Genomic DNA, 22,498 nt, shown 5'->3' with positions numbered 1-22,498 from the left:
TGTCTTATTGCTCTAGCAAGAGTTTCAAGCAGTATGTTAAAGAGGAGTGGAGATAGTGGACAGCCTTGTCTGGTTCCTGACTTCAATGGGAATGCTTCCAGTTTTTCTCCATTTAGAATGATGTTGGCTGTGGGTTTGTTATATATGGCTCTAATTATGTTGAGGTATGTTCCCTCCAGTCCAATTCCCTCTAGGACTTTGAACATAAATGCATGTTGAACTTTGTCAAAGGCCTTCTCAACATCTGTTGAAATGACCATGTGGTTCCTGTCTTTGAGCCCATTTTTATGATTTATGACATCTATTGACTTAGATGTTGAACCATCTCTGTGTCTCTGAGATAAAGCCGACTTGATCATGGTGGATGATCTTTTGGATGTGTATCTGTATGCGCTTTGCATGTATCTTGTTGAGAATTTTTGCATCTATGTTCATTAAGGATATGGGTCTATAGTTTTCATTTTTAGTTGTATCTTTAGCTGGCTTTGGTATTAGAGTGATGCTGGCTTCATAGAAGGAATTTGGAAGTTCTCTGTCCATTTCTATCTCTTTGAATAAATTAAGTAGTATTGGATGTAGATCTTCTTTAAATGTCTGATAGAATTCTGTAAATCCATCTGTTCCTGAGCTTTTTTTAGGTGGTAGGTTTTGTATTTCTGTTTCAGTTTCTTTTTGTGCTATGGGTCTGTTTAAGCTGTTAATCTCTTCTTGGTTTAGTTTTTGTGGTTCCCATGCCTTTAGATATCTGTCCATTTCTTTTAGGTTTTCAAATTTAGTAGCATATAGGTTTTTAAAGTATTCCCTTATCATGTTCTGGATCCTTCTGGTGTCTGTTGTGATTTTTCCTCTTTCATCTCTGATTTTGTTGATTTGGAGGTGCTCTTTCTTTCTTTCTTTCGGTTAACAGGGCTAACGGTCTGTCATTCTTGTTTATCTTTTCAAAGAACCAGCTCTTGGATTCGTTGATTCTTTGTATTGTTTTCTTTGTTTCTATTTCATTAATTTATGCCCTGATTTTTGTTATTTCTTCTTGTCTGCTGGGTTTGAGTTTCATTTGTTGTTGCTTTTCAAGTGTCTTGAGTTTCAATGTTAAGTCATTTATTTGTTTTCTTTCTGATTTTTTAATTTCAGCACTTAGAGCCAAAAATTTCCCTCTAAGGGCAGCTTTCAGCATGTCCCAGAGGTTTTGTTGTGTTGTATTGTCCTTTTCATTTAGTTCCAAGAATACTTTTATTTCTTTCTTAATTTCTCTTTTGACCCATTCATCATTCAGGGGTGTGTTGTTTAATCTCCATGTGTTCATGTGGTGACTAGGGCTTCTTCATGTGTTGATTTTAAGCTTTATTGGCTTGTGGTCTGATAGTATACATGGAATTATTTCAATCTTTTTGTATTTGTTGAGGTTTGTTTTGTGCCCCAGTATATGATCGATTTTGGAGAAGGTTCCATGGGGCACTGAATAGAAAGTATGTCCTTTGATGCTTGAGTGGAATACTCGGTAGCTGTCCGTTAGGTCCATATGATATATGGTGTTCTTTAATTCAGATGTCTCTCTGTTAATTCTCTGCCCTGTTGACCTATCTAATGGAGACGGTAGGGTATTAAAGTCCCCTACTATTAATGAGTTTGGCTTAATCTGGGTCTTAAAGTCCTATAGTACTCTTTTTATGAAGTTGGGTGCTCCAGAGTTTGGTGAATATATGTTCATGATTGTAATATCTTCTTGATTTATTGTTCCTTTGATCAGAATGAAGTAGCCCTCTGTATCTCTTCTGATTAGTTTTAAAGTCTATTTTGTCAGATATTAGAATTGCAACACCTGCTTTTTTCTTAGTGCCATTCAGTTGGTATATTTTTTCCCATCCTTTACCTTAAGATAGTGCCTGTCCTTGAAAGTGAGATGAGTATTTTGCAGACAACAAAAAGATGAATTTTGTTTCTTAATCCATTCACCTAGTCTGTGCCTTTTGACTGGGGAGTTCAGTCTGTTAATATTTAAAGTTATTAATGATGCTCTCAGAGTTTCTCCTAAGGTCTGGATCCCTCCAGGAAAGATGTTGTCCTCAGGAATTTGGGGGTTGAACTGTCCTGGGAGTAGGGCCCAGGAAAGATGCTGGTGTCAGGTAGCTGCTGGCCATATTACCCAGGGATGCAAAGGGAGTTGGGGGCCAGAAGAGGCCCCAACGGCTTCTGGGGACTGCAGGGAGGACCTGGGTTGGCCTGGATGCAAAGAATAAGGAAGCCCAGAGGTCAGCCCAGGTGTCCAGGAAAGAGGCTGGTGGGCTGTGCAGCCCAGGGAAGCAGAGGGAGGTGAGACAAAGCTCCATCTTAAATATGATGGTACTGGTGGCTTTAGCTTACAGGCAAGTGAAACAAAGGAAAAACTCTTCTTTATTGAAGATCACAATCATCATAATAACAATATTTAACATTTTGGGAATTCTTAATCTTTCTCCTCCTTTCATAAAGCTTTCATCACAATCAAAACAATACTGAACTGAAATGTTTCATATTGATTTTGTCATTTAAAAATTAGATAATATTTGAAAAATGTAAATTTTAATGTATTCAATATTTTTATAAGAGACAGCCCTACAGAATATTTGCCCCATTCCCATTTTGCTTATAAACACATTTGTTTAAAAACTTCATATATGTGTACATTTTAAAGTTTAAATTATGCTTGTGACTATTTCCATATTTTTTTAAATTATAGATTATTTATTTTTAAATTTGATATGTTTGAGTGTTTTGCCTGTATGTATATAAGTACACTACATGTATGCAATGCCTCTGGAGGCCAGAAAAGGGCATCTGATCCTTTGGAACTGGGGTTACAGATGGTTGTTAACTATCATGTAGGTGCTGGGAAGTGAATCCAGGTCCCCTGCGAGAGCAACTGGTGCTCTTAATCAGTAAGCTATCCTTCTAGCCCCCCATATGTGTTTCTTTAAAATAAAGTGATTAAATTAATTTTGTTCTATAAAAATAAAATTTGCTGAGATTTCTGTATGTTGATTCGTTTGTATGTTTTTCTGATCCTGCTACACACTCTAATTGTAGATTGAGAAGATACTGTACTTTTAGAAACCATTTATTTCTAGGTAAATCATAAATCAAAAGAATAATTATATGTTTTCATAACTATGTAAGTATAGAAAATAGGATTTTTAAAGATAAAAAGCATGTCCTGTTTTAAAGCAAGTGCTTTACTTTGTACTAAGTCTGTACTAAGATCAGGCTTCCTACTATGTGCAGGATTAACAGGTTACTACCTGAATGATCTTACAGAAATTATCAAAATCTGTACACTTATATGAGATACCACTAACTTCATGATAATTATCAATTCCAATAAATAGATAATTTGATGATTACTGATTATATCCACATAGACGTATGCATTTCATGGGCACTGATATGAAACAACTTTCTATCCAGCATGGCAGGTGAGGTGCTGTCTATGAGAAACAGCAAGAGCTAGCATTGACTGATCCACTTCTGTGGAAGATCCTGGTTTAGAATTTCAACTGGATCATCACCTTTAATCTTAACAAAAATCATGAAGTTGCTATTACTAGTAAGCCCACATATAGGTATGGTAACTGACGCTGGGGTGGGGTAAAGTAACTAGTCTAGGGATTGGCTAAGCAATTGGTAAGTAGAAATCTGGTTTCAAATTTGTACTACAATAAGTTTTCACCACCTCCATGAGCAAGTGGAGATTGTGATAAATGCTTTTATTTTCATGTGATGGGAACATAATGGAAGATATAGTTGTTTATTTCAACCTAGGGGAGTCTGGAAAGGCTGTATGCATTAAATGGAATCTATAGTGAAACTTAGAAAGTTCACACATGGTAGAAAACACTTTCCAGCTTAAGAGATGAGTTAAGTCGGGAAATAGCTAGAGAACACTTCTGTAGAGGGAAACTGGAAAATTTCAAGTACAAAGAAAATTTCCACATTCCAGTACCTACTTGCCAACTTCCAGCCCTGGAGCATGGCTTAACCTTTCAGGAAATAGTGAAGCTTCACTCTGCATGAGCATCAGAGCTCTGTAGCCCTGATAAATGTTCATCTGGAAGCCTAGACTAGGGCATCTGGTCTCCACACCACTGCTCTTAAACAGGATGCAGAGAATTTGTAACTGGAACATCTTGTACTGCACATATAATGTCTCAAATTCATGTGATTTTCCTCACATTTAAAGTCCTGACCCTGCTCAGATTATTTCAGTAGTTTTGATTGCTAGCATTAAGGTAGAAGGAACCATTACAATCTGAGAAGGTACTTCCATAATTACTAATTTGTCTCTAAGTTAATGTGTCATTGCTCTTCATGCTTAAAGTTTTAAAATCATGATTTCTTGTCTCTTCAATTAAGGGTAGAACTCCATGGAACTAACTTTAGAGTAAACACAGCAATATTGAGAAAGGAAAATTACAGTATCAAATAGTTTTTGGGATCCTGCAATATAATCCATGTTTAAGTTTCAAAATCTCACTGAAGAAACATTTCTGCATTTATCAAACACTTTAAACTTGTCCTGAGAGCAGGCATCCTACTATGTGACAACTATAACTAAATGATTTTACAGAAATTATTGAAGTCTACACAATTATATGAAATAATATTATTATACTTCCTTGGTAAGTTAGGAAACAAGATTCCCAAGGAAAAGAACTTGGTAAGACAACTCTAACTCATATATAATAGATTAAGAATTTAAATGCTAATATTTTCCATTTTTTGTTAAGAAAAATATTTGGAGCTATGTGGTCTGTCCCTAAGCATATTTTCAGGCTAGATAGACAGAAAATGAGACACATAGAAAAAAATAAATGAATAATAATTTTACCTATCTTATAGTGATTTGGTTATGCAACTGAGTTTACTGTTACTGGTTAGCCAAAGACAATTTCAGGTCTACAGAACACCCTGAGGAACAAAAATGCTGTCAAGCAAAATTAAAAACAAAAATCTGCTTGATTATAGAAGGTGAGGCTCTTTTATGCAATCTAGACAGACAAAGTTCAAACAGTAATTTTTAGAAAACAATGACACATTTAGCATAATGAAGAAAATTTAGCTCTGGCACTTTGTGAAGGTTATGAAACCCAGTAGATGCAAGGAGAGAGGAAATGTATGTAGATGGAGGCCCATGTCCACGATGACATGGGAGGGTCAGAAAGAGTCTGATAAATGACTAAGGACTCATTTTATCATGCAAATTTCAGTTTACTTCTGTTTGTGCTTTCACTAGCCAGCATTATTCCAAAAACCATTAAATTTTTTCTTTTAAATTTTATCTATTACTTTTACTTCATGTGTATGAATATATTACCTGCATGTATGTAAGTCTATCCATGTCCTGCAAAGCCTGTGGAAGTCAGAAGAGGACGTTGCATTCCTCTGGAACTGGAGTTACAGACAGTTGCTATGTGCCGTGTGGGTGCTGGGCATTGAACCTGGGTCCTCTGCAAGAGCAGCCAGTGCTCTGAACTGCTGAGCCATCTCTCCAGCCCTCTAAAACCTTTGAATACAGTTATGTTACTGACAATAACCTCCTGGAGTGGTGTTTCAGATAACAACGGCGAAAAGATGAAGACTTGTAGTTCCAGATCATGGCAGACTTTGATCAGACCTACAGAATGGAGGGAAGAATGCAATGCTATCTGATCAGCCCAGAGTTTTATATGACAGCGATGCAGAGAACATTCAGTTTCATGCCAGGGGACAGAGACTATTCTACAAAGGCTGTAGCATTTCATGCAGGCTTTGAGAGATATGCAGCATTTGAAAAACCAGAAACTGGTACCAGAATTTATTTGGATAAAAATGACATACAGGCTGGGGATTTCAATGATTGTTCTGGACACAGAAAATTTCAGACTAATTGCAGTTCACCGCATATTTAAAAGCAATGCAACAGAAGTAGGAAAGACGTACAAAGAGAAAAATACTTTCAATACAATCAAAGAAGGAATGTTGTTCCACATTAGACTCATGGAGGTTTTGATAGAGTGAGAAAAATATCCTGCTGGTAGACAACTTGGGCTCTAGAGCTAAGTATTTGTGAAGTCTGGAAGTGAGTATCAGGACTCAGATTCTCAAAATGTTACATTTAAAGGGCTGGCGGCTCATAAATACCATTCATTGGGTGTGCCAGACAGAACTTGGGAAAGCTTTCTGGAATATATTGATCAGAGAATGATTCTGAAGATCTCAATTGTGGCAGGGAACATAAGAGAGATGGGAGATGGGAGATGTCAGAGAACAGGATTCAGGCATCACTTGGGGAATGAGAAATCAAAACTCAAGATAATACAAGTCAGAGTTTTCCTGTTTCTGGAATCCAAGTAAACTTCCAACAGGCAAGGAACTAAATGAATAAGAGCTAAAACCAGGTGATTTTGTCAATTGGAAAACACACTACATCAAAGATTCATGTCAGGCTAGACAGAAAGGACACTATTACGTACTTCTAACCACCTCTTGTGCTGTAAGAGTTCAAGAAATTAACTCTCGGATTCATATTTCTCACCTCAAATGTGCTGCCTTCTGAGTATATCCATTTCAACTTTGGAAAAGCTCAATATTGCACATCTTCAATTATGTCAACAACTAACTATCCCAAGTAATTGAACTCAAAATCCCTTGAATCCAGACACATGATATGTATATGTGACTATTAAATGAAATATTTAATAAAAAATAAAAAAAATTCTGGGACACCGTTTCTGCTACCACATTTGTAACACAGTTTCAAATATTCTTGCATTCCGATATATAAAAACTTGCCTACGATAGTTGTAATTTTCCTAGATGACAGGGATAATGCTGATACCGGTTTTAGTGAGACCATGGATAAGGGTAATGATGTCTCTTCTTGTTCTTCATGTTTTTGTTGTGATTGTTTGCTTAGCACAATTTCCTACAAACACTCTCCATGTTTAGAAAAGATAAAAATTTGACTACTTTCATAAAAAATTATTTCATTATTCAGTATAATTTGTGGGGAAAAAAAAACAATTTCAAGATAGGCAGAGACCCTTTTGAAATCTCCAAAGTAACTTCATGGGGGAGTGGGGAAGGCTTGATTTTAAAATCCAAACTCCTAGAGCCAAAACAATACAATTTTTTTCCTACTGAGGCAAAGGAAAAATACTAACTGGGTCCAACAAATTTAATTATTATGCTACTGTTGATATTAAAATGCTAAGACACAACAACAATAAATTTCTAAATAAAATGGTCAATCTCTCACAGCTGCCTATATTCATTGTCAGAGTATAACCTGTCTGGGCGGGCATCTCCTTTGTAAATATGGCTAGGTGCCTCACAATATGAGACTTAGCCAAACCTATCAATCACACAGGCAACAATCTATAGGAGTAACCCAGCTGACTCAAACCGCAGATGGTGTGTACACTACTGTGAGGCCTGGAAAAGGCTGGGAATCAGTCTTCTGACTACCTCAGAGCAGTTTCTACCCTATTTACTTGTGCTATGGATGCCTAGAGATTTGGGGTTGCCTCTTTCTACCCAAATTATATAAAAACAGTCTCCAATGACAGTAACACATGGTATTTTGTTGTTGTTTTTAATGAGTATTGGCCAAATGCTAGGGCCAAAAGATACAGCACTGTGTCAGCAACAGAGTTAAAATTTCAGAACAAGCCAAATCTGCTGAGATAATAAAAATATACCTTAAAAATGTATTCACTGAAGAAAGCCACTCTCTCTCTCTCTGTAACCATCAACTGCCAACAACTCTCAGTTCAAAGTAGCTTTTTCTCAAAGTTTTATTTATTTTTATTTATGCATCTGTCTATGTGTATGTACACACGTGTGTAGGTGCCCACAAAGACCAGAATAGATATTGGATCCTATGAACCTAAATGTATAGGTGGTTGTGGGTCTCATGATGTAGGTGCTGAGAAATGAACACTGGACCACCAAAAGAGCAGCAAGCACTCTTAAATGCTGAGGCATCTCTAACCTCATTCTCAAAGCAGCTTTGTTTTGTTTTGTTTTTTTGCTTTTTGAGAAGGGTATCCCTGTAGCATCAGCTGATTTGGTACTCACTGTATAGACCAGGCTGGACTTGATCTTGCAGATCTGCCTGCTTCTGCCTCCAGATTGCTGAGATTAAAGAGTGCGCCACTCCACCAGACTAATTGTTAATAATACTGTATGTACAGCAATACAGTTTAAATATTAAATAGCACTCTAATACAATTATTTTTAAATAGAGGACAAAAGAGAGAATTCGGGATGCAAAATAAATTTAACAACAACAAAAAATACTTTTCCTAAGAAAGTCAATGTAAAATATGCATTCAGTGGCTAGTCACGTCTAATTCCTAGCACAATAGTGGTCAATGAGATTAAGCATTATGTTACCTTCTAAAGTACAGTCTGGCAAAAAAATAATTCTCCCATTATGAAGGCTGCCTGTTCCCTTTGCATTCATCACAGCCTTTCCTGTGAAGAAATTTTCATATAATCATTCTGTTACTTCTTGGGGCTATTTCCTGTGCTGGGAGATCTGTTCAGAAAGTTCTTGCCTGTACCTTTATCTTAAAGTCTATTTCCTATATTTTCCTCTATTAGTTTCAGGATTTAAATGAAGCCCTTGATCTACCTTACATTGATTTCTTTGCAGAGTAAGAGGTGTGGATCTGTTTTACTTCTTCTATAGGTGGATCTGTAGTTCTGCCAGAACCATTTGCTGAATAAGCTGCTTTTTTCACCCAGTGTCTATTTTCACACTTTTATCAGAGATTAGATATTCGTAGCTGCATGGGTTCATTTCTTTTCCATGTCCTCTCAGGTATGTGTTACTTTAATAGTGGTGCTTTTTCTGCTAAGGAGTGCTTTATTTGTTCATGGCCCTTTGTGCTTCCATATGAATTTCTGGATTGTTTTCTTCTAGTTCTGTGAAGAATGCTATTGAATTTTTGATGAATTTATCAATTACTTTTGTTGTTACAGCCATTTTCAAAATATTAATTATGCCAGTCCAGGAACACAACAAGCTGTTTCCATCATCTAGTATGTCCTTTAATTTCTTAAAGTTCTCATTGTAGAGGCTAGATTTATTGCTAGGTTCTTTATTTTAGAGGTATTACAAATAAGATATTTTTCCTGAATTCTTTTTCATCAAGCTCATTTCTGGTACATATGAAAAGTACTCCTTTTTGTATGTTGATTTTTGTATCTGGCAACTCTCCTGAAAGTGTTTATTAACTCTAAGAGTTTTCTAGTATAGTCAGTAGGGTCTATAAGAATAGAATCATGTGAATAGGGATAGTTTGACTTCTTTTGCTATTCTTTACCCCTTTAATACCTTTCTCTTGTCTTATTGTTCCAGGTAAGACTTTAAATACTGTGTAAGAGTGAAGAGCCTTGCGTCACGGTCCAGGGAAGGGGGCCATATGACAAGGTTCTTGATTCCCACTGTACTTAAATGTGCACACAATATTTGGGACCCTGATGTCCTGCAAATGGAGGAGAATGTCCTCACATTTCTTGCAGCAAAAACCCACCTTAGGTGGCACCAACCTCAATCTCCAAATGGAACAGTTCTTTAAAAGAAAAGTGATGGTATCTACATCACACATCTGAAGAGAACCTGGGAAAAGCCGGCAGCTCAAGTCATTGTAGCCACTGGAAATCCTCCTGATGTTATCATCACCTCCTCTAGAAACACCCACCAATGGGCTGCTCTGAAGTTTGCTGTGGCCACTAGAGCCACTGAAATTGCTCACCTCCTTACTCCTGGGGCATTCACTAACCAGATCCAAACAAGTAGCAGAGAATCATGGCTTCTAGTGATGACTGATCCCAGGACTGACCACCAGCCTCTCACAGAGGAGTGTTAGATTAATTCACCTACCACTGCTCTTTGTAACACAGAGCCTCCTCTGTACCATGTGGGTATTTCCATCACAGGCAACTGTAAGCTCATATTCAGTATGTCTGATATGGTGGATACTGGCCCAGGAAGTTGCAAAAATGTTTCATCCCATCTCCCATGAGCACCCATGTCAGGTCATGCCTGATCTCTGCCACTTCTACAGAGATCTCGAAGAGACTAAAAAAAAGCAAGCTGTTGCTGAAAAGACTGTGTCCAAAGAATTTCAGGGTGAAGAGACAGCACCAGCACCTGAGTTCACTGCTGCTCATCCTAAGGTAATAGCTGGTTCAAAGGTGCAGGTGCCTCCATGACTATTTAGTGGGTCCCATCCAAAGCCGGGAATGCCCATCCAGCCACTGAGAACTGCTCTGCAGCTTAGTGCTCAGGCCACTGAATGAGTTTAAACAACCACTGAATGGTTATAAACTGTTCTTCTGCAAAAACTTAAGCAAAATGTAAGTGGAAAAAAGTTTCTAAACAGAGTGGAGAGAGAGGGCATCCTTATCTCCTTCCAGGTTTCAGAGGAAACGGTCTCAGTTTTACCTTGATTAGTATAACACTGGCTGTTGGTTTGTCATAAATAGCCTTTACTGCTTTGTGGTTGGTCTGTCTATTCCTGATTTTTCCAGGTCTTTTAACATAAAATTGCATTGAACTATGACAAAGAAATTTTCTGTATTAATGGATATGATTATATTTTTGTCCTTGAGACTGTTTGTATTGCATAGTACATTTATCTATTTGCATATATTGTGCCAACCTTGCATTCTTGGAATGAAGTTCATTTGGTCACAATGTATGATGTTCTTTACGTCTTCTTGGGTTCTGGTTTCAACCACTACTGAGAATTTTTGCATTTATATTCATCAGTTAAACTGATCTCTAGTTTTCATGTGTGTGTGTGTCTGTCTGTCTGTCTGTCTGTTCACAGTTGTGTGCCTTTAACTGATGTTGATAACAGAATGATACTAGCTTCATAGAATAAGTTTGGTGATATTCTTTCCATTTCTATTTTTTAGAACAGTTTGAGAAGGAGGGTATTAAACCTCCTTAAAAGTTTGATAGAGGGGCCTGGAGAGATGGCTCAGCAATTAAGAGCACTTGCTACTCTTGAAGAGAACCCCATTCAGTTTCTAATACCTGCATGTTGGCTCGCAACCATGTGTAACTCCAGTTTCAGGGGTATCCAATGCACTGTCCTAGCTTCTCTGAGAATCAGGCACATAGTACACATACACAAACAAAATACATTCACATAAAATAAAATAAAATAAAATAAAATAAAATAAAATAAAATGAAACAAATCTTTCTTTGAAAAGTTTGATAGGATTCATCAGTGAACCCAGGGCTCTCCTTTGTTAAGAAACTTAATTATAGCCTTAACCTGGTTGCTTGCAATAAATCTGTTTAAGTTATTTATATCTTCTGGATTTAATTTTGGTAAGGCATGTGCATTTAGAAATTGTATGACCATAGCAAACAGAGACTTTCAGGCTTCTGAGTGGAAACGTGACCATATGAACTTGAAACAACAGTGACAGTTTATACAAGACCCATACTGACTCAATAAGACAAAAACCCAGCATAGAACTAAGGAAAGGCACAGCAGGCCCCAGCTCTAGTGGAGCAATTTTTGGCAACTGAATACTGGAGGGTGAAGGAGAGTAGATCCTCTTTAAGGGAGTGACTCTAGATAGGCTGACTAGACTCCAGTGGATGAACTTGCAACAAGGGACATCTGGGTACAAATGCTTGACTGGATAAGCCTGAACATATATGACAGAATGCATAAAATTAAGTGGGGGGAGCTATCATGAGTACAGATGGGGGAGAGAATTTAAATTTGATTAAGATCCATTATATGAAATGCACAAAAACTCAATAAAAATAAATAAACAATAACAACAAAGAAAGAAATTCATCCATTTCACCTGGATTTAGTTCCCAGCACCCTCGTGGCAGCTAACAACCATCTCTAACTCTAGTTCCAGGGGATCCAATGCCCTCTTTTGGCCTTTTCAGGCATTGCACACATGTGCTGCATTCACATACATGAAAGCAAACCACACAGACACATAGAAGTAAATAAACAAATAAAAAAGAGATTTATCCATTTCTTCTATATTTTGTAGCTTTTTTGACAACAAATTTTTTAAAGTAGTTCCTAATGATCTTCTAGATTCCATTGGAGTCCACTGTAACAATAATAACACCCTTTTAATTTCTCATTTTGAGCTTTCTTCAGTTTAGTGTGATGGTTCAAATAAGAATGCCTCCCATAGGCCCCAAGTATATGACCATTTTGTCCCCAGTTGGTGCTGCTATTTTGGGAGGGCTTAGAAGGTGTAGCCATGCTGAAGGAAGCATGTTAGTGGGGGCAGACTTACAGAGTTCTTAAGCCTTGTTGGAGCTCCAGTTGCTCTCTGCTTCCCGTGCCTGCTTGAACATGTGAGAACTTAGCTTCTGCTCCAGCTCCAGCCACTTTTGCCACCATGCCTCCCTGCCATGATGGACTCTTGCCCCCTTGCTATCATAAGCTAAATAATGATTCTATGGTAATGGTGTCAGCAAACACAAGTCCCATGAAAGCTCAGGCAGACTAAAACCCAGCATGGAACTGGAGAAATGAACAGCATATTCCATTCTTAGCTAAAGAAATATAGGCAACTGATTACTGCTAGGTGAGGAAGAACTGGTCTTCCTAAAACAAGGGATTCTAGATAGGCTGACTGAGTAGATCTCAGTGGATACTGAGGGACACTGACTTGACACAGTGGGCCTTAACACAGATGACACAGTAAATGGGTTCCAGTGGGGTAGCTATGGGAGGGTGCCCATGTGGACAGTATAAAGATGATTAAGATTGTTTGAGATATTCTGTATGAAATACACAAAAATTCAATAAAATCAAATTAAAAAATAAATGTTACAAAAATAAAAGCTAAAAACTGGAAAAAATTTAGTTCTTCCTTTTATAAGTTCCCTTGATCATGGTGTTTCTATCACAGCAACAGAAAAGTAACAAATATAGTTAGTTTGACTAGGAGTTTGCCAAACATCTTTTGTAAAGAACCATCTTTCTTTTATTCTATGTACTGTTCTTTTAGTCTCTGTTTCATTATTTTCTACTCTAATCTTAATTATTTGTTGCCATCTACTGGGTTTGAAATGTTTTGGAATCTTTCTACAGCTTTAAGATGGAGAATTATGCTATTAATTTAGATTGCTCTGGCTTTTTAATCTGAGAATTCAAAGCTATAAACTTGCTTCTATGACTGCCTTAGCTATCTTAGAAACTCTGGTATTTTTGTCATTCTTTTCAATTTTTTTCTAGGAATTTTAAAATTTCCTCCCTAATTTTTTCAATGACCTATGCGTTATGGAAATGCATATTGTTCAATCTCCAAATTTTTGTATCATTTCTGATTTCATTTGCTGTTGATTTCTACTTATTCCACTGTGATCTGATAGAATAGAAGGAATCATTTCAATCTTTTGCATTTATCAATGTTTGCTTTGTGACCTACGATGTGATGAACTTTGAAGTTTCCATGTGTCACTGAGACTGTGTATTACCTGTTCAGTGAAATATTTTGTAGATACCTGTGAAGTCCTGTTGATCTACAGACTTCAAACTTTGAAGTTTGGAAAGAAATCTAAACATGACGATGGGCATGGAAGTCTCCCACTGCTACACTTTCAAGGCCTATGTGACCTTTTATTCTTTTTTTCTCCATGAATAGTGTTCTTTAAGAATTCATTTACACAAATTACCTTAATTTGCTTTTGTTTTGAAACACCCTTACTTCTCCATCAATTCTGAAAGATAATTTTGCTGGGTGTAGTATTCCTTTTAAATATTATTTGGTTTTAGGGCTTGAAATATGCCATCTCATACTTTTCTGAATTTTATAGTTGTTGGTGAAAAATTTGACATTATTATAACTTTTCTACGTTTGTTTTGAATTGATATTTTCCCTTAACAGTTTTTAGTATTGTTTATTTAGTTTGTACTTTTGACATCTTGACAATGATTTGCTATGAAAAGGCTCTTCTCTGGTAATGTCTATTTGGGAATCTAAATACCTCTTGTGTTTAGACATTGACATCTTTTTTTAGTTTTGTAAATCTTTCTGCTAGAATTGGGCTAAATAGTCTGTCTATTCCTTTTGATTTTGTCCCAGTTCCCATTCCTTCTATCCCATAGTTAGAAGGCTTGGATCTTGAATGTATCCCAGAATTCTTAGAAATATTAGTTATGCTCAAGAACTTATTCCTCACAATGTCTGAGTGTTTTATTGTCTTTATATTTTCCTCATTTTTTTTGAAATTCATTTTCTGCATGATGTAACCTGTTGGTGATGCTTTCTAGTGTGGTTTTTATTTAATTGTTTGACTCTGTCATTTCTAGAATTTGTGTTTGATTGTTTTTCAGTATTATAGTTCCTTGCTGATATTTTCTTCTATAATTTATACTTTCTTCTATAATCTAGTTTTCTTCACTTTGGAAACTGTCATGCCTAGGTCTTGGACAGATTTTCTTAGTTCATGCATCTGCTTATGGATCTTCTTTTGAAGTCTTACTTATGACTCTTCTATATGGTCATCTGTGATGGTCTGAATAAGAAATGTCTCCAATAGGCTCAGGTATTTGGTTTCTAGTTGTTGGTGCTATTTTGGGGATATTATAAAACCTTTAAGAGGTAACCTTGCCCCAGCTCCTGTTCTTTCTCTCTGCTTAGTGTTTGTGTTGAAAGTCAGTTTCCTCTCAATGTTCTGCTCTGTTCAAGCTGACTGCTGCCATGCTTCCCCTGCCATTATGGACTCTTCTTTTGGAATCATAAGCAAAAATTAACTCTTTCTTCCCCAAGTTGCTTTTGATCATGGATTAACTAACATTCCATTAATACTTTTTTAAAAGTAAGACCCTTAATTTTTTGTTGGACATTTCAGCTCTCTTGCTGATTCTGGCTTCCATTTCAGGGGTGTTGGGGATTGAGAATAGATTGTGGCAGGTGGTTGTCATATATTCTCTGTGTTTATTTATTGTGTTTTGTGCATCTCTTAGAATAGATGCCTTCTTGTTTTAATTTCTCCCTTTCCAACACTGTTTTTTTTTTCCTATGAGTTTCCCTATAAAAATCTTTAGGAATTGTATTTCCTCCAGCTTTGGAGGGAGTTGGTGACACAATAGTGCTCCCACATTGTTAGCCAGCAGTGCTGATTTTGTCTAACTGTATGAGATCCTTTATATTACACTTGTATCCCTGTATGATTCAAAGACAGTGACATTGCAGTACTGGCTAGAGAAGCTGTAGTTCAGTATTTAAGTAGTAAAATGAAGAATAAATTGGAAGTCGAGGAAAGATAGGATACATTAAAAATAAGAACTAAGGTATAGGGGTGGAATTAGTAGAAGTGGTAGGAAGCCTATTGTAGATGTAGAAATGTAGGTCTATTAAATAGAGGGAAAATCATGAAGATCTATTCTGGTGGAATAAAGGTCAATTCAGACTGTGTGTTCACAGATAATGTACAAATTGCAAGTAGCTACAAAAAGAACCAAATATAAAGGGAAACTAGCCACTACAATGTTAGAAAAAAAGACAACAAAGACAAAACTGTGTGTGTGTGTGTGTGTGTGTGTAAAGAATAAAATATCATAAAACAAAACCATGCAGAGATGTTACCCAATCTGCCAATAAACAAGCAAACAAATCACCACCAACAAAATGGTGATAACCTTGCTGAGGTATGCAATCTGTATTTGTTTTTTAATAGTCAAGGGTCTTCTCTGAGATTCCTAGAGCTCTCCCTGTGTGTTCAACCAGGAAGACAACTGACTCACTGGCATGGCAACTGAGGTGATCCTGCCTCAGCAAGGTGATAATGACTCATCATACAGGACAGAAGGCAGATGGCAGGTTCTGCACTCCAAGGGAAACTAATAGTAAGACTGAAGTCTTGGAATGGGTAGTAACTTCACAGGGTGACCAGAATCAGGATTGTGGTCTCAGAGCACCTGCTGTACTCACACAGTGACTGATGGGCACAGACCTCTTAATAATGTTAATGTTAATCTATCCAGAGGCTTCTTCTTTTATGACTTTACAACTATTTCCTTCCTAAAGATTGCATTTCTGTATACTCACTTCCATTGCTATCAGGTCCCAGGAATGAGCCTTCCTAGAACCATAGAATCTAAAATAACATTTGGCTTCCATATGTGCCAGATGTATGCTTGGCTAACAGGCCAACTGTGAACTGAAGCTCCCGGAAAAAAAAAAAAAAGCCATACCTTTGCTAAAGATTTTACTTGGCTGATTGACTGGTTAGAACTTGATGATTATGGGGAATTGGCATTTTGCAGATCCAGAGCCAAATTATCTTGTGCTGTCTTGAGTCCCCTCCATAGCCATTCCTTGTCTACCTAGTGTAGGACCTTATCAGGTAAAGCATTGGAATGTATTCACAGACTATTAGCTTCCCAAACTGAAAAGCTAAGAACCTCATCTGATAGTAGAAACATCTAAAACCTCTAAGCATAGATTTCCTCATTTTTCTATAACCTGTCTATCTGATATTCCGAGAAATGTATTTTAAAATTCCTTGATTTGGGCTGGAGAGATGGCTCTGTGGTTAAGAACTCTGAGTGTTCTTGCAGAACACCTGGGTTTGAATCCCAGCACCTAACAACTGTCCATAATTCGAGTTCCATGGGATCCGACTGCCCCTTCTGTCTTCTGTGGGCATTGCACAGGTGTACTTACCTACATGCAGGCAATACATGCATACACATAAAATAAAAATAATAAAATATTTTTTTAAAAATTCCTTGATGTGTAACTTTCTTGTGTTCAGTGACTATAAAGCTTCACAAAATCATTTCCTTATTGGATCATTTGGATCATGGTATCCGAAATGGCCTGACTCAGTGTCAACACACTCACTGATATTTTGGCTTAGAATTTAGAATATGTATATATATATATATGTGTGTGTGTGTGTGTAATATATTATATATATATATTCTTTTTAAAGAAAATAGTAGAAGTCAGAGATGGGATTGAATATGTTTTGCATGGTAGACACACACACACACAAATCACAAGAGTATACGTTCTAGAAAAAGAACAGAAAATAGAGCCATTGTGAATGATTTAGGAATGTACAGCATATGGAGAAACTAATTGAAGCAATTGAGTTTAAAATGCGTACAATTTGAGTCTTGCCAAGTTGGCTTTAATTTTTTCCCATTTGTATTTTTTAAAAAAGTCTTGCATCTGGAATACATGCTAGTGAATACAAAACGAGCTAATGAAAAAAAAAAAGACTTAGAAAAAAATCTTCAAAGCCACAATTAATAAAATCAGCTACTTCTTTATTATGAAGAAGTCACCCAAGGATCAGCTGATTGGCATCATCTGTGAGTGTGTCAAAGTGGAGAATTCCAGGTCCCTCCAGGACTTCTGAATCAGAACCTGCATTTTAATGTGACCTTCAGGTGTGATTCATTCATTAAAGTTTGAGCAGCCCTGATGCACAAAATACTATTTTGTCTACATACAAGTTAAGAATATTTATGACCACCAATATTTTCAATGATCTATGTAAAGATTTCTGGCTTCACCCTGTGTGATAATAACCAGGCTGTAAGACAGAATTTTAATTCTCAGATCTATCATTCAATAGTTATGAGAAAAAAAATCTCTTCAGCCCTTTTCCATTGCACAGTGAGTGGTAGTCACATCCAGTCCTAAGAGTCTGTGGCTTTAAATAAGATGCTGAAGGGGGTAGACCCCTGTTTTGGTTTTTTTTTTTTTTTTTTTTTTTTTTTTGAGTCTACCTTGTAGCACTAGCAGGATGGAGGGGAAGGCGTTAGTAAAAGCAGGGAGTGGGGCAAAAAAGGAAAAATAATGTGTAAGGCATGTATCTTGTGATTACAAAGTAGAATGACTTGGGAAGAAATTTTTGAGTTCTGTGTTTTAGGAGAAGTTCCTTTTATTTGCTCCTCCATATAGCTCAAGATTTTCTGGAGACAGTTTCTTAGTTTAATAATGCAAATAAGGAATATCTCGCAACTTCAAGGATTTCAGTGAACAGCATGCAGGGGATGCTGACTGCTCTAGACACATTCTCATGCACACCTTCTTTAATCATCACAACAAATCACAGAGGTAGGCAGCACTGTTGATAACACAATTCATAGGCAAGAAGACTAAGGCTCAAAGAAGTTAGTGATCTCTACAAGGTCATCCAGTTATGAGAGGCAGAACTGAGACTCTGCCTCTTTTAGGTCTGTCTGATTTGTAAAGTAGAATTCCTAACTATGGTGTTATCAAGTCAGAGATTAGGGATGGAAATAAAATCATAGTAATAATTTTAAGACTGCTTTAAGCACTTGAAATGTATTAATATTGAATCCTCATAAGCATACTATCAGATAGACACTATCTTTACCTTTCACTTTATTTCTGGTTTGGGGGATTTTGTTTTTGAGGCAAGATTTTACTCTGTAGCACAGACTGATCTCAAACTCATGGTGATCCTCCTGCCTCAGTTTCCTGAGTGCTGGGATTGATTACATGCCTGAGCCACCCTTCCAGGCTCATTACCTGTGTTTTTAAGTGAGTCTATCAATCTTCACATGATGCTATCACAAAATACCACAGAATGGGGTGCTTAAACAGCAAAGATTTATTTTTTCACAGTTCTGGGGACTAAAGGTCTGGGATTAGGGAGCTAGCACACTAGGTCTCAGTGAGGGCTCATTTCTAGGTAGCATATGGCAACCTTTCCCTTGAGTCCTCACAGGTCTGTTCTTCAGTCCCTGTAAACAGGAAAAAACCTGCCCCCTCCTTCTCAAAAAAAAAAAAAATCAGTCCTGTTGTATTAAGACTCCCTTAAACCTTAATTGTGTTCTAAAGGCCCAACCTCCAAATGCAGTTTCACTGTGGGTAGGAGTTCAACATATGAATATATGGGATAAATTTACATTTTAGTCTATGACCACAAGGAATCACTACTGAGAATGATTGAATAATGTTCCCCAGATTGAACAAACACCAGAAAATAGTATTTTCAATTTGAATTGTGGCAGACTGGATCATGAGGTCATACTTAGCCACAACATCACTTTTCATCTAAGAAACAGTGAACAAGAATAAGAATAAGTGGGCTTATTAAGAATTACGTAACTCTATTACTGATTCTTCTGTAATCAATAGTTGATTGTGATTTCTATTTAGGAAAATACTTTTGCTCCCATCTAATCTTCCTCCAAATTTCTGTTTCCTATTAGTGAAACTGTTATGGCATGGCTTTACCTTTTTCAACAAATGTATTAAGGAAGAAAAAACAGGTTAAATTCAATTGACTAAGCGCTCTTAGCTTCTGGAGACAAAGTTACTGAATAACATCCTTCAATTGCATCCAAGTTCCTATAAAGCCTATTATTCTATACCAGCCTTCACTTTGTGTCATTGCTAAGGGTCTCTCCACTCAGCTAAATCCCTGGAAGTGCCAATTACAGGTAAGATTAAAGACACTCGACTCACATGCTGGCAGGGTCACTGGTGTCCACCTGCTCATGGATGGACAGTGGGATGAAAAGAAGCATTAAAGCAGCTTCAATTTCCTGTGTCAGGCCCAGTTCTTTCTGAGGTATCATCTCAACTCACAGAGCTTAAGAGAAAAGCAGTTGACAACTAGAAATTTTAAACGTGGAAAGATTACAATTGCATCAAGTTGACTGAATTGTCTAAATCATATACTGAACACACTGCTCTGAGGATATTTCTTCATTATGATAAAAATATTTAAGAGAAGAGCATGAGTGTGCTGAAGGTCCAATCTCTTATTCTAATGTTATTTCCCATGACTCCTCAACACCTATCTTCCACTTCTGCAAGTCTAGGAACACAGCACCGTGCCTTGGACAAATATTCATACATGCTCTTTCTATTATGTTCATGCTGTTTCTTTTATTAGAAATTTCAAAATTGTCTGAATTTCATTCCTTAGCTAGTCAATTGTCTTTTTCTCTTGAATTTTTCCATCATTCCTTCAGATTCAATTTGTATCTTAATCACACTCAGCTCTAACTAATAGTCCAGTAGGAAAACTTGCGATGAACATATATATCTGATTGTTTCTTTCTTTGCATATAAAAGGATTACATCTATTGCCCCCTTTATGTACAGACAGTACCCTCAGACTCATGCTGGCCATTGGGATGTATATGGAGATGAAGTGCCTTACTTCCTGGCTAGCACATTGACTACTGATGTTAAACCATTCTCAAAAGTGAAAGCAGTCTTAAATGATACTTCAGGCTGTAGTTTCCATCAGCCAGGGTCTCAGAGTAAAGGCAGACTATCCTGGTGAAGTATAAGGGATTGCAGAGTGAGTGAGAAATGAAACTTATTGTATAAGGCACTGAAATGCATGGATGTATGAAGCCTGTTTCTATATATAATAGTAGTGTTATGGTAGCAAAACGTAGTTCATGCTAAGCAATATAGCATCTTTCTGCTTTGAAATTATATCTACTAGGCTACTAAGGCTCTTCACTTATCATATACTTTAAAAATATTTGCTGGAGCATCTCCTGGAGGCCATTCAATGGCTGAGGCATTGAAGATACACTAGTAAGCAATATACACAAATCCACACTCTTACAGTGATCATTGTCTAGCAGAGAAGATAAAAATGTTCATCAGATAATTACAAATGGGCTTATAAAGCTTAAACTGAAATCAATGTGGTTAAGTAAAAAATCCTTCTGATCTGCCAAGAGGACTGTGGTAAACTGAAGCACTTTCTGAGAAAGTAATACTGAGCTCAGTTATGAACCCTCATTAAGGGAAAACTAGGCAATGTCTGGCAGCAGTAAGACTTGAGAATCATTTCAGATGGAGGGTGCAGAAGCCTATTGCATCCTTGAGAAATGAAGAACACAATTTAACGTGAAAGCAGAGAAGCAGTGAGATGAGAGTGGGCCTTGGAGAACTTCAGAGGACAAAACAGAGTGTGGGTCATATCCTAGCAGGCAATGAAAACAGAAGCCATAGAATAACAGTATCATAGTTAAAGAGGAATCCTTGCTGTGATGTGGAAATTTCCTTCTAAAGTTTGGGTTCTGGTGATGGAGCTCCTAACAGTAGCCTTTGGCATAATCAAATGAGTTCTTTCCTGTATGAATGGTACATGCCAAGACAGAGGGCAGCTCTCTGGAAGAACGTCCAGAACAGAGAGAATGGGCATAGATTCAAGAGCCCTTTTAGAAAGAGAGTTTCCACTGGAGATACCTTCCTAAAGCAAAACGAAAGAGGAAACTACGGAGTGTGCACTGTAGGTAGAGAGAATTTCCTGCATTACAGAACTTCAGGAAATGGGCATAGCATCTTAATTAAATGTGAATTTCAAATTTTTTCTGGCTATACTATACTAGACTCCAGTTAAGAGAATGCCTCTGAATTAGGTACTTATTTGGAAGACATAATTTATGGTGATGCAGGTAAGAGATAAAGACAGATTAGACAAGAGTTCAGGTGACGAAGGTGAGAAAATGATACATATCAGAGATATTTGGAAGAATTTGATTTTGATCATGGTGGTCTCAGAATTGTGGTTTAGAAATTAGATGTCCAACGCTACCACCCACTGAAATAGGAAGCATCGAGGTTATAGAAGGAATCAATCTTTCGTTGTGCTTAATCCGAGGTCCAATTGAGGCAAATGAACAGTGATTCCAAGAGGGTGGATATATTTTAAGTTGAGGGACATCCTGAGCCAATAAGATATGTGAGTTCTATAAACATTATAGTGAATGGAAACTGGACATAAGGGTAAAATGAGTGACTTGGGTACGTCCACATTTAAAGGCTATGATAGATTGCTTGTAAATAGCTACCTTAGCACCCCCACACTATCACCTTCTCCCTTGCCCATGTGGAATCCAGCATCTGGCCACACTCATAAGCAATTTCTCTGATTCTTTTTCTTTATTGTTTTTGCTGTGACTATATTATACTGTGTTGCTTCTATGTCTTATTTTTTGTTGGAAAATAGGTATTATAGATAATACCCAGAAAGTTTGGGTACTCCCCACTATCATTAATCTGAACTTTCTATTATTAATTAATTCCTGGTTTAATGATTAAATTGGTTATTTAAATGAAATATACTTCTCTAACAGAGTTTGATATCCAATTTTCTCCACTTCCTCTTCTGCCAGGGAGGATCATCTTTGGGTACATCCTGATTTGGGGATGATATTTATACAGTTCTCTTTCCTTGACCACACACAGCTGTTAAACTCTACTACTTGATAAATAATTGCTATAATGTTTGCAGCAAAGCCCTAAGGACATAAGTTTCTCTATAAACTAATACAATTAGGCTGTGGGACCTTTGAAAACAGTTCTGAGGTCACTGTTCCACGTTCTGATACTAGCAGATCTCCCAGCTCTTTCTCTCAGTGGCCCCTCCCAAATTCCCTTCTTTCCTGCAACCCTAGCTATACTTTAGCTCGTATCTGAATCCCCTCCTCCACTTGCTATTCACTGCAG

At 37.1% G+C, this 22,498-nt stretch overlaps 1 protein-coding gene and 1 pseudogene across 6 annotated transcripts in view; one reads left to right on the top strand and one right to left on the bottom strand.

The window, feature by feature from the left end:
• Positions 1-22,498, bottom strand: part of LOC103724528 (cAMP-specific 3',5'-cyclic phosphodiesterase 4D-like) — a 754,636-nt gene that overhangs the window by 80,322 nt on the left and 651,816 nt on the right. The gene's annotated exons all lie outside the window — the stretch shown is intronic.
• On the top strand, positions 9,444-10,350 carry LOC103724639 (annotated as a pseudogene).

Source organism: Nannospalax galili, unplaced genomic scaffold (assembly GCF_000622305.1).
Source record: "Nannospalax galili isolate Female #2095 unplaced genomic scaffold, S.galili_v1.0 scaffold751, whole genome shotgun sequence".
NCBI lineage: Eukaryota > Metazoa > Chordata > Mammalia > Rodentia > Spalacidae > Nannospalax > Nannospalax galili.
Note: the sequence above shows the minus strand (reverse complement) of the source record. Positions and strands in the feature narration are given on the sequence as shown.